At 54.7% G+C, this 12,562-nt stretch overlaps 1 long non-coding RNA gene across 2 annotated transcripts; it reads right to left on the bottom strand.

The window, feature by feature from the left end:
- Window positions 1-272: 272 nt before the first annotated feature.
- LOC125614836 lies at window positions 273-5,120 on the bottom strand. 2 transcript variants are annotated; one of them, XR_007345393.1, is made up of 4 exons: window positions 5,053-5,120; window positions 4,097-4,203; window positions 1,675-2,164; window positions 273-884 (listed from the first exon to the last, which is right to left on the bottom strand). It is a non-coding gene; the product is annotated as an uncharacterized LOC125614836 (long non-coding RNA). The 2 variants fall into 2 exon arrangements; XR_007345392.1 differs by lacking the exon at window positions 273-884 and having other exon boundaries at window positions 1,327-2,164.
- Window positions 5,121-12,562: the final 7,442 nt, after the last annotated feature.

Below are 12,562 nucleotides of genomic sequence, written 5' to 3'. Positions count from 1 at the left end.
TCCTAGGATTTTACCTAGGCCATTTTTTTTTTTTTGGTACCAGAGATTGAACCCAGGGGCCCTTGACCCCTGAGCCCCGTCCGCAGCCCCATTTTGTATTTTATTTACAGACAGGGTCTCCCTGAGCTGCTCAGGGCCTCTCTGTTGCTGAGGCTGGCCTCCACCTTGCGATCCGCCTGCCTCAGCCTCCCGAGCCTCTCGGATGACAGGTGTGCACCATCGCACTGGCTTTCTCAGGACACTGGCTATCGGCCTTTGGGGTTTCTGTTCCTCTGATGGCCTTATCCCTCTGGAAGCCACCAAAGCTTAACACACAGAGCGGTGCCCAGCCAGTGACTGCAGAATAAATGAGTGATTTCCAGGAGCTCACCTATCACCAGGGAAGTCTTCAATGGCCTTTCTACCAACAATGTTGACTTCATGCCCAAACTATTTATTTGTGACTGGGAACCGAACCCAGGGAGTACTTCATGACCAAGCTGCACCCAAAGTCCTTTTTCTTTTGAGACAGAGTCTTGCTAAGTTGCTGAGAGTTAAATGTGGAGGCCAGCCTCAAAGTTGTGATCCTCCTGCCTCAGCCTCTTGATTCAGGTGTGTGCCTCCTTGCCTGGATCCGTAAGGATTTAAATCTTATTTACCTGGATATTTGGACAGACCAGAGGGCCAGACACACACTGTCACATTCATACATAGACACCCACACGACTTACTGTTTGAGCCCCGAATGCCTAATTGATCCTCCGGTGTCCCATTAGTGACTCCACCAAAGTCCCTTTCCACTATGAAAGCTGTCATCTTGTCCTTTACTGAGCCATTGGAACTGACCACCTCAGTCTTGCAAACACAGTGAAAATGTTGGCCAGTTCCCCGTTGGTGATCCAGACCTGAGGACAGAGAGCAAGAGGTCCTCAGAGACTCCTCTCGGCTCTACCACCACCTGTGAGGCCCGAACCGAGGAACTTATTTTCATCTTTTTTTTTGGCACCAGGGATTGAACCCAGGGGTACTTGACCCCTGAGCCCTGTCCCCAGCCTTTTTAATATTTTATTTAGAGACAGGTTCTCGCTGAGTTGCTGAGGCTGGCCTCCACCTTGCGATCCTCCTGCCTCAGCCACCTCCTTGTGATCCTCCTGCCTCAGCCTCCTGAGCTGCTGGGATGACAGGCGTGTGCTTTACTTCGACCTTGATTCAAGAGGCATGAGCTAATTTGGGAAATCTGAATGGTGACTAGATAGTAAGAAAGCAATAACGGTATCCCAGCGCTCTGTCTCTTAGGGTTCCATGTTTGAACTGTGACACATGCAGTCAAGAGGCCATCTTGATGGAAGAGATCTAGCCAGCTGTGAATGGGTATCTGATGGCCTGTGCTCAGTCAAGGACAGGCACCATCCCAGACCTACGGATGCATGAAATTCTATGCAACTAAGACTTCTGGCTCCGGGCGCAGCTGGTACTCCAGCATCAGGGACACTGTGGCCAGGCCTGGCTCTGTCACCAGAGGGACAGAGGACCCGTGCAAGCCACTTGAGGACTGAGCACTGCTCCTGAAAAAGGAGGAGCATCCACCTGCTGGGTAGTCACCAGAGGGTCACAGACCTGGGCACAGGAAGAGGCCCAGCAGTGGCAGTGAAGGCGGCCACCGAGACCTGACAGGGCGGGGTGGTGAGGCTGTACCTTGGAGCCATTGAGGACGTAGTGTTTCTTGTCTTCACTTATCATGGCCCTGGTCTGGATGGAGGTGGTGTCACTCCCATTGCAGAGACAGACAGACGTGGGTGAAACGTGGGGAGAAGAACCCTGGGAATACACCAGAGTCAGCCGAGAGCCTGGAAATGGAGGGTCTCAGGAGTTAAGTCCACAGGAGGCGACACAGCCTCTAAACACAGGGTCAGACAATATACAGGGTCAGCTTGGCAAGGTACAGCTTGTCCCACCCCCACGCTGCTGCTGGGACATGAAAGTGCCTCTCAATGTAGGCTATAAGCACATGGCACATTCCAGTAAAATTTTCTTTAAAGCTGTGTGCTGTGGTGCACACCTGCCATCCCAGCAGCTCGGGAGGCTGAGGCAGGAGGATCGCAAGGTGGAAGCCAGCCTCAGCAAGTCAGACAGGCCCTGAGCAACTCAGCAAGATCCTGTCTCTGGATGACCATTCCAGGTTCCCCTGTGAAGGGAGGCACCATTAGGCATAGCCTGGTCACAAGACCTCAACTTGAGTCCTACCCAGCTCTGTCCCCATCTAGCTGTGTGATGCCCCCCCACGGAGCCTCCAGCTCCTAATCTGAAGATGGAGACCCACCTTGCACGCCCTGCGTGTTCTGAAAGATGCCTGGATGCCCGAATGTGTCCCGAGGGCCAAGGGGGCTGTCAGTAACAAACACCAGGGTGACAGAAGCTGGCAGGTACTTATCTCGTTGGGAAACAGAAATTAGGCAGAAATAAGAAAAGTGGCCAGAGAGCAGCTTCAAGTCTCTACAAGGCCTCAGGTGGGGACGGAATGAGGTCAGCCACTCCTGATAACAGCCCTCTGTCCCAGGGAGACCTGGACATGGCCCATGGCTGTGGGAGTCGGCTCAGGGGAGGGCGGACCTGGCTGGCTCAGTGAGGCAGAAGGTGGCAATGTGCTCCCCTGACGCCAGTATGGGCAGGTACTTGGCCTTCTGTTCTTAGGTGCCAACCAAGATGATTCCCTGAAAGAAACGCACAGACATTTTTTATTTGTTCCTTTTGGCCACAAAGGACGGCAACATAAATTCTGGGACATATCACACCTACACGGGGGTGTGACGTCCCACTCCTGTGGCTGGACCTGCTGTGGGGTGCCCCCGGTCGTGTGATCCTATGTGAACATGGGAAAGTGACGTCCATTCATTCCCCTGTCTCTCCCAGTCCCCTCTCCTTCCTTCCCTCTACTCCCCTGAATCTCATCTAGTGAACTGCTGACCCCCCTCTTATTGTGGGTCAGCGTCCCCATATCAGAGAGGAAACTCAGCCTTTGGTTTTTTGGGACTGGCTTATTTCACTCAGCATGATCGTCTCCAGCTCCATCCATTTACCAGCAAATGCCATCATTTCATCCTTCTTTAAGGCTGTGTGATATTCCACTGGGTATATAGACCACAGTTTCTTTATCCATTCAACTGCTGAAGGACACCTCGGCTGGTCCCTAAGTCTCCAGACTGCTTTCCATAGTGGTGACACCACTGGCACTCCCAGCACTGTGTGCGTGAACCTTTCCCCCATATCTTTGCTAACATTATATCACTTGTGTTCCTGACAATTGCCATCCACAGTCTTGTTTTGGCTGTGAAGAGCCGAGAGTGAATCCTGATGTCCCTCTTGAGGACAATGCTGACGTCCTGCCAGAAAGGACAGCAGGCGCCCAGAGCTGACGGCCGTAGGTGGGGGCCAGCTGCCGAGAGGCCCCTCCTGCACCTGCCCCAGGGCAGTGCTTTGGGCTTAGACTCTGGGATCTTCATCCCGAACCTTCCTCTGCAGGGCGCCCAAGGCCTGGACTGTCCTCCTCTCAGTTCCCACTTTGTGATCTCCAAGTGGAGGGCTGCCCCCTCCTAGCTGGTGCTCTGAATAATGGGAGGTGAAGACATGGGAGGGCTGGAACCATGCGCAGCCAGTGTTCCCAGGGTCCCCTGCTCTCTGGGGAGGGCAGCTGGGCCTGCGTCTCTTCCCTGATGTCTACACAGAGCACAAGGAACCCTCATGAGACGTCACTGAGACTTGTGTGTCCCTGGGCCTGGCCCAGTGGGGTAAGAAGTCAGGTGCACACACAGCGGGGGACAGCCCAGGGAGCCCGCTCCTGGCCCACACAACATTCCATCTCATTCTCAAAGAAGGGGTCAGAGCCGGGCAGGCAGGATGGGGGTTTAGTGTGAAGGGATGGCATGAGCGGAGGGTCACTGCTACATGGGCCAAGGAGAAGCCACACGTATGGTGACCACGAGTCCCGAGAATGGCTAGAACAAGTGGCATGGAGGTGGGCTCACCCTCCAGGACCTCGATGTATCAGGCCTGATGCCCTGCTCACAGACCATGACCCTGCACTTTCAGAGAGCCCTAGGGAGAAACCCTAGCATCTGACCTTGAGGCCGATGGCTTGGTGAGCTGCCAAGGTCACAGTGATAGAGCCGTCTAGCCTGATGATCTCCCCTAGACGAGCGTACATGGTGTTGGAGAGGCCCAGGCCACCTAGGAGGGAGGGACCAGTGTCAGTCACAGTTCAGTCCACCTCCTCCCATTAAGGCAAAAGGTTTCACTGCCTTTTATTTCTTTTGAATTATGTAAGTAAAACTGGATCACCATTAAAAAAACAAAACCACACCGGGTGCGGGGGCACATGTCTGCAATTCCAGAGGCTCAGGAGGCTGAGGCAGGAGGATTGCAAGGTGGAAGCCAGCCTCAGCAACTTAGTGAGGCCCTAAGAAACTCAGCGAGACCCTGTCTCTAAATAAAATATAAAAAAGGCTGGGGGTGGGGCTCCATGGAAGGGCACTTGCCTAGCAGGTGTGAGGCACTGGATTCGATCCTTAGCACAAGATAAAAATAAATAAATAAAATCAAGTTATACCGCTGAATGCTGATCTGGCCTCAACTTTCTCCTTGGTCTTAGCATGCACCAGCTCTAGGTTAGGGACCAGCAGGAAATTACGGTACAGATTTGACAGCCCCTGTCCTCTGTTGCAGGAAGTAAGGTCTCCCTAGAGGCCAGGCAGGGGAGAGAATAGAAAGAGACGCTTCTGTGGATTGCTATGGAAAGTCTAACTCGTGAAACACACTCAACAGTGTGTCTCCAAAGGACCCGCTGCAGCCCGGAAATGTGCCTGACTCTTAAAGCACCACCGAGCCCTGTCTCGCCCACACCTGCAGAGCCTCCATGATGGCCGGTGGAGGCCGCCCCAGCAAGGCCCGGGGACAGGCAGGCCGAAGGACCAGGGTCACCATTTGGTCTAGGTGGTGTACCTTCAGAACAGCAGCCTCTCAGGGAAACGCAGAGTGACTCTGACGAGACACACCAATCGGGGAAGCTCCTCCACTTACCATATTCTTCCGGGACCTGCATTCCAAAGAGGCCCAGGCTTTTCAACTTTTGCAGGGTGTCGTCCAGGCAGGTGGGTAACCTGCAGGGGTAAAAGTTCTCCTCTGGCTACTGTTCTGTGTCAGTGTGTCCTCCAATCTGTCTGCTCCTCTCTGGGAAGCACCACGGATATGAAGTGGGGGTGGGGACAAGGTACCAGTGGCTTAGTGACTGAAAGAGGACTAAGAGATTCCAATTTCTCTTCATTGCACAACTGGGAGTCAGACAGCCCCAGGACAAAGCACCCACACACCCAGGTTTGGGGGAAGATGGTTTCCCACATTTTTAAAGCTGCTAGCTCTGCCCTTTCGAGCAGGGCGGGTCACTCCTGGTCCCAGTCCCACCTTCTGCCTCTGTAATGCCATCTACCTAAGGGTTTGTCCTGACAACCTGGGGCAGAACGATCTAGAGCCAGGGAATAACATTTTTGCGGGGCACAGGATCAGATCCCACTCTGACTAAGCCCAAAGAAGTAAGGGGTGACCCCTGTGGCCATGCCTACTTTGTAAAGTTCCAAGGGACAGAGAAGTGAAGTCATCAGTCCAAGGGAGCAAAAGTAATTCGCCTTGAAGTCACCACTTTTTTTTTTTTTTCCCTTTTGGGTCGTGGGGAATGAGCCCAGGGGGGCCCTCGACCCTTGAGTCCCCATCCTCAGCCTTTTTTGAGTGTTTTATTTAGCGACAGCGTCTCGCCGAGCTGCTGAGGCTGGCTTGGACCTCGTGACCCTCGTGCTCGCTCACCCTGTGGGATCACAGCCGGGGCTCAGCCGCATCCCTTCAGTGTCGCAGAGAGCAGGGGACTCTGCATTTCCCGTCTCACGGGGGCTCACGCACACCGCCCGCTCCAGTTGGGGGGGAGCGGTCAAAGGACTTGACTTGAAAGCTGCAGAAAACGGTGGCAAAAAGAAAAAAAAACCCAGGGCTCTCTGACCCAGCTGTGGCTCTGGGATCTCGGACAGGGACGGCGTGGGACGGGCACCTGATGGGCGTCAAATTCCGGAGGAAGCCCAAGGGCCCCAGGGAGCGCCGGGGCTGAGCCGCGGAACGGAGCCCAGGAGCCCAGAGGCGGCTCCGCACACGCCCCGGCCGAGGCTTGGCAAGGCCCTGCCCTCCTCCCTGCGCGGCCCCCCCTCGGCCTCGGGGACCTGGAGTCTGGGCGCCGTCCCCCCCGGGGGTGCCTGTCGGGCAGGTGCGGGACGCCACAGGAGCCAGCCGCCGAGCGCGCAGAGGCCGCCCGGGCTCCCTTACCTTCTCGATTTTGCCCAGGAAGAGCTCCTTGGCGAAAGCCCGGCTCGGCGGACTGGTACGCAGCGGGCGCCGGCTCGCGCTGCGGGCCACCAAAGCCCGGCAAGCTCACGCCGCCGTCGCCGCCGGAAGCAGGAAGAGCGCATAGCCGTTCAAGCCGCCCGCGTCCCCTCGGGACTTCTGTCACCTCCAGCTCCGCGCCGCCTGATGACGCCAAGGGCCCGCGCTTGCGTGGCCACGCCCCCCGCCAAGAGCCATACGCTTACTGGCCACGCCCTGCGTGGGTAGAGGGGCGGGGCCACGCCGGGGGCGGGGCTCCAGGAGGTTCCCTTCAGTCAAAGGCCGCAGGGCGTGCCCTGGAGGCTCCCAGGTGCCTGGGGACCCGCGCGGCTGGCCACCTGCTTCTCTCCTGTCACCTCCAGGAACAGGCCTGGGGAAAAGAAAACAAAAAGAGCAAGGAAGCAGGGAAAATTCAAGCCCTAGATGGGTCTGGAGGGAGCTCAGCTGTGGAAATGTTGGTTTTTGTCTCGAGCTTGCACGTGGGTTCCGCGTGTGTGCACGTTTCTGTTTATGGTAGGTGACCAGGTTACAGGCCCAGCGTCCGCACAGCGCCCCGCACAGCCCACGGTGCCTTGCAGCAGGCAGATGGGCGTTTTCTTTTTTATCCCTGCCAAAGGAAAAAATATAATTATTATATATTTTAAAAATATAATTATTATATATTTTAATATATCATAATATGTAATTTTTTATATTTTATTTTATTTTTTTACCGGGGATTGAGCCCAGGGGCGTTCAACCACCAAGCCCCATCCCCAGCCCCGTTATTTTCTATTTAGAGACAGGGTCTCACTGATTGCTCAGGGCCTCACTAAGTTGCTGAGGCTGGCCTCCAACTTGCGATCCTCCTGCCTCAGCCTCTCATGTCACTGGGATTATAGATAGTCATGTCCCTCCGTGCCTGGCCAGGGCATAGTTTCTAAGTACTGTAATAGAGTGCCACTAATTTACCTTTTTTGTTGTTATTGTTGTTCAGTTTCCTCATCTGTGAAAAATGAGTGTAGGGCTGGGTACGGTGGCACATACCTGTCATCCCAGCAGCTCTGGAGGCTGAGGCAGGAGGATTGTAAGTTGGAGGCCAGCCTCAGCAAAAGCAAGGCGCTAAGCGACTCAGGGAGACCCTGTCTCTAAATAAAATACAGAATACGGCTGGGGACGGGGCTCAGGGGTAGAGGGCCCCTAGTTCAAACCCTGGTACCAAAAAATAAAAAAAAGCCCAGTGTACACCTTTACAGGGTGTGTACCCATCAACCTGTGTTTGGCCTTAGGCTTTAGAAGGCCACCCCTCTTCCAGGAGGTGAGTGCTTAACCCCTGAGCCCCGTCCCCAGCCCTTCATATATTTTATTTAGAGACAGGGTCTCGCTGAGTTGCTTAGGACCTCTTAAATTGCTAAGCATGGGAGCTCCACTGGACTGGGATTTTTTTTTTATGGGGCTTAGGCAGGAAGGGAAGGGCTTAGGACAGGAAAAGGTGTTGTTAGAGTCCCTTGTCCCATTGGAGTTGGTCAGGGGAGTTGGCTGAGGCTGGCCTCCAACTAGTGATCCTCCTGCCTCAGCCTCCCAAGATGCTGGGATTAGAGATGTGTGCCACCGCGTCCTGTGGCCCTGTTTGATTTGGAGCCTGTGGGGAGCTCATGGTGGAGCAATGTGCTCACTTTATGGCAGCCAGAAAACAGAGGAAGAGGCCGGGGCTCAGTATCCCCCTCAAGGGCACACCCACAGTGACCTGAGAGCTCCCACTAGTTCCTACTTCCTTAAGATTCTACAGCCTCCCAATAGTGCTATAGGCTAGTGGTCAAGTCTTTTGCATATGGGCCATCGGTGGACATTTTGACACAGAACATAATACTCCTAATACTTTCAGATTGGCAGTACCTGAATTTGAAGGAGGATACCTTCAGAAACAGTAGAGTTGTCAGGCGCAGTGACCCACGCCTGTCATCCCAGCGGTTAGGGAGGCTGAGGCAGGAGGATCGCAAGGTGGAGGCCAGCCTCAGCAAAAGTGAGGTGCTACGCAACTCAGCGAGACCCTGTCTCTAAAATAAAATACACAATAGGGCTGTGGATGGGCCTCAGTGGTCGAGAGCCCCTGAGTTCAATCCCTGGTACCAAGAAATAAATGAATCAGTAAAAAAATTTAAAAATAATTTTAAAAAAGTTAAAAAAAGTAAGAAAGAAACAGGAAGTCCTGGAGAAGCGTCATCTCAGACCCCAAGCTGTCTTTACTGGAAAACTCAGTCCTGCAGAAGTTTGTTTCCCTGGATCAACCCCAAAGGTGATGTAAGGGTTCTTGTCTCTGGGGCTGGGGATGGGGCTCAGTGGTTAAGCACCCTTAGGTTCAATCCCTGGTACCAAAAAAAAAAAGAAAGAAAGAAAAATCCCCCAAAAAACAATCGTAATTGTGCTTTATTCTCTGGTGGATCACAGCCATCCAGGGACAGTGGGACTCCAAACTTTTCTCTAAGTTATGGATCAGCTGGTTACTGTGGGTTCATGACTTCTAAAGTGGAAGTTCCAGGGTTTAACTTGTGATTGAAATGCAAAATTGGAAGCAGGTTGGAGATTCCTCAGAAGACTTGGAATGGAGCCACCATAGGACCCAGCTGTTCCACTCCTTGGTTTATACCCAAAGGACTTAAAATCCACACACAACAGGAATTAAGCCACATCTATGTTTATGGCAGCTCAACTCATGATAGCCAAACTAGGGAGCCAACCTAGGTGGCCTTCAACAGGTGGATGGACAAAGAAAACGTGGTCCATATACACAGTGGAATATTACACAGCCTTAAAGAATGAAATGATGGTATTTGCTGGTAAATGGATGGAGCTGGAGATGATCATGCTGAGTGAAATAAGCCAGTCCCCAAAAACCAAAGGCAGAATGTTCTCTCTGATATGGGGACGCTGACCCACAATAAGGAGGAGGGGGCACAGCAGTTCCTTGGATGAGACCCAGGGGAATGGAGGGAAGGGAAGGGAGGAGACTGGGAGAGACAGGGGAATGAATGGACATCACTTTCCCATGTTCACATAGGAACACATGACCAGGGACACCCCACAGCAGGTCCAGCCACAGGAATGGGAAGTCACACCCCGTGTAGGTGTGATATGGCAGAATGTATTCTGTCATCATGGACAGCTAAAAAGAACATTTTTTTTTAAAAGTGAATTTAAAAAGAAAGAAAATGAAGCCGAGCGCAGTGGCACATGCCTGTCATCCCAGTGGCTCAGGAGGCTGAGGCAGGAGGATCGTGAGTTGGAGGCCAGCCTCAGCCAAAGTGAGGCCCTAAGCAACTCAGTGAGACCCTGTCTGTAAATAAAATGCAAAATATTTTTCCATCTGCTTTTGGTAAAGACTTGTGAAGCCTCTGTCTAGCCTAAAAATAGGGACAAAGAATGACTGTTATGTCCCCATCCACTGACATGTAACCCCCTCCACTGAGTCTAAAGTTTAAAGAATTTCCAGAGATTCCCAGCTTCCCCCGCCCCTCTGGGGACCACTGGTGGGGTTTTCACCCCACACTTTCAGTGCCCCAGATGGGACTTAGAAGCACCTCCTCCCGGCCACCCCTGTGTTCCCCTGGGCTGCTGTCCCTCGTCAAAGGTCCTCCCTCCAGCCCCCAGGATGTCTGGCTCACTGCTCAGCACCCTTTGGAAACTCAGGATGACCGAAGGGCCATCCTGCATCTGGTCTCTCCCAGGGACTTTCCCTGCCACTGTTTTAGACAGGGTAAAATGTCACCATGGGCCTGGCACGGTGGTGTGGTGCACACCTGTCTGTCATCCCAGCGGCTCAGGAGGCTGAGGCAGGAGGATTGCCAGGTGGAGGCCAGTCTCAGCAACTTTCTGAGGCCCTGATCAACTCAGGGAGACCCTGTCTCTAAATAAAATACAAAATAGGGCTGGGGAGACAGTTCTTCTGTCAAGGGGACCCTAGAAAGTGATCACCAGGCCCATCGGCAGCAGGAGGTCATGCCAAAGGGTCTGGCGTGGGGCTGCTCAGCCCTCTGTCCCCTCAGCCACACACAGAAGAGTCCTCGTGGCTGCTGGGGGACCCGGGTAAAGTCCCTCCTCCCTCCCCACACCCCCAGTGTGACATCACCACGTGCTGCTCCAACCAAAGTGTGACTGCGGTGACCCAGGAACAGAAGGGAGCACTGACCGTCTTGGGAGCATCCATTTATAAGAGATTTGGGAAACAGAAATGGGTGAGGGACCCTGCAGCATGGGGGCAGAGGAGGGCGGGGACAGGGGACCCAGGGGAAGGTCCCTGGTGTCTCCTCCAGGTGGGGGCAGGAGGCTGCTGCACATCCCTCCAGGCCCTTGAGATCCTGTGTCACCTGAGGAGATAGGAATGACAATGAGCAGCAGAGTTCATCAAACCCACTGTCCCTAGACCTCCCGGGCCCTCAGTGTCCCCAGGGGTGACCAGCCATGGGAAAGCAACATCCAGGAAGGAGTCTGGGAAATGAGAGGTCCACTGCACCGCACCTACCTGGCCTCGCGGGGTCTCAGCTGTCGGAGTCCATCAGAGACACTTTGTTCTGGAACCTTCTACCAGCCTGGTCTCTGTGCGTTGGCGCCACTTGGTTTTGGAGCCTGTGGCCTGCCTTGGGGACTGCCAGTCAGCAGCGCACGCGGACCATGCAGGCAGCGATCCTCCTGGACAGTCCCCCACAGCCCTTGCCGCTGTGGCGGGCAGGGCCCAGCATGTCACCGCAGGGTGGCTGGACTGAGACCAAGCTCTTTTCTGGGGACCCCTGGGAGGGCTTGCTGCTGGTCACCTCCCACATGTCGCTGCTCAACCAGGAGCTGGGGAACTGGGCAGCCAGGCTGGCCATGGGGTGCCTGACTGCAGGCTAGACTCAGAAAGGACTGGCTCGCTGGGTCTGTGGCCCTTCTTTCTGAGTGGCTTGTCCCCCATGATCAGGGGTGCCCATCGGGCAGGATGATGGTGGAGCCAAGGGCTGGCACGCTGACAGACCTCTTGGGGTGCATGGGGACACTGGAAGGGACCCAGGGGCAGGGTTGAGGCCCAACCTCCAGCTTCACCAGCTTTACTGGGACCAAGCAGCTGGCCCTGAGTTTTCTGGTACTGAAGCATGAGGTACGTGGCCATCGCTGCGTCGAACTTTCTGGCTTTCAGGGACATCCAGGTGTCACTCAGCTCCAGCATGACCTTCATGATTGAGGGGTCCAGGGGAGGTTCTGTGCATGGACATGGTGGCTGCTGGTCCTCCCCTGGGCTCAGCCACGGGTGCCCCATGACCTGGTGGATCATGGGGCTCTGCGTGGGGTCCATGGTCAGCATCTGCAGGATGAGGCTTCTGCACCTCTGGGGACCGGTGGGAGGGGACGTCGTACCTTGCATGCAGGACCTGCTTTCTCAGCTGCTCGGGGAGCCCAACAGGAAGGGGTGCCCCAAATCTTGTGGAACTTCTGTCCAGCCTTGAACCTGTGGCTCAGGTTCAAGTCACAGAGCTTGACAGTGTCCCCTGGCGTTGAGGAGGACATTCCCCAACTTCAGGTCTCTGTGCCCGATGCCCTTCGTGTGGCAGTGGCCCACGGCACTCACCATCTGCCTGAACACTCTCTGGGCCTCTGTGTCCTTCATGCCCACAGCCTTGGGGACGTGGTGGCTCAGCGGTCCCCCACCTGCATCCTCCATCACAATGTGGACAGCCCCCAATGTCTCGATGACCTCAAACATCTGGACCACGTTGGGGTGCTGGAGGGCCTTCATGATGTCCACTTCCGAGCAAATGAAGGGTAAGTCCTGCTCTATCTTGGGCAGAACTTTCACGGCCACCTGTGTCCCTGTGAGGATATTGTTGGGCCAGTTTCACAGTTGGCAAAGGTGCCCTGGCCGATGTCCCTCAGAACCACGTAGTGGCTGGTGAGGGCATCCTCCAAGGAGGAGGTGGCCGAGAGACCCTGTCCCATGGGCATGACTATATACTACTCTGACTCCACATCCTGAGCAGGGACATGGACCCACGGGGACAGCTCAGGACCCCAGAACCCCAAATCTAAACCCCCCAAAACCTCAACAAAACAACACCAAATCAAAGAACCAAGCCAGACCACAACCACCCAGCCACCAAACGAGCTAACTCTCCACGAGTCTCCAGGGTCACCGACCAACCGCTCCCTGGACCTTGGGGAG

Source organism: Marmota marmota, unplaced genomic scaffold (assembly GCF_001458135.2).
Source record: "Marmota marmota marmota unplaced genomic scaffold, marMar, whole genome shotgun sequence".
Classification (NCBI taxonomy): domain Eukaryota; kingdom Metazoa; phylum Chordata; class Mammalia; order Rodentia; family Sciuridae; genus Marmota; species Marmota marmota.
Note: the sequence above shows the minus strand (reverse complement) of the source record. Positions and strands in the feature narration are given on the sequence as shown.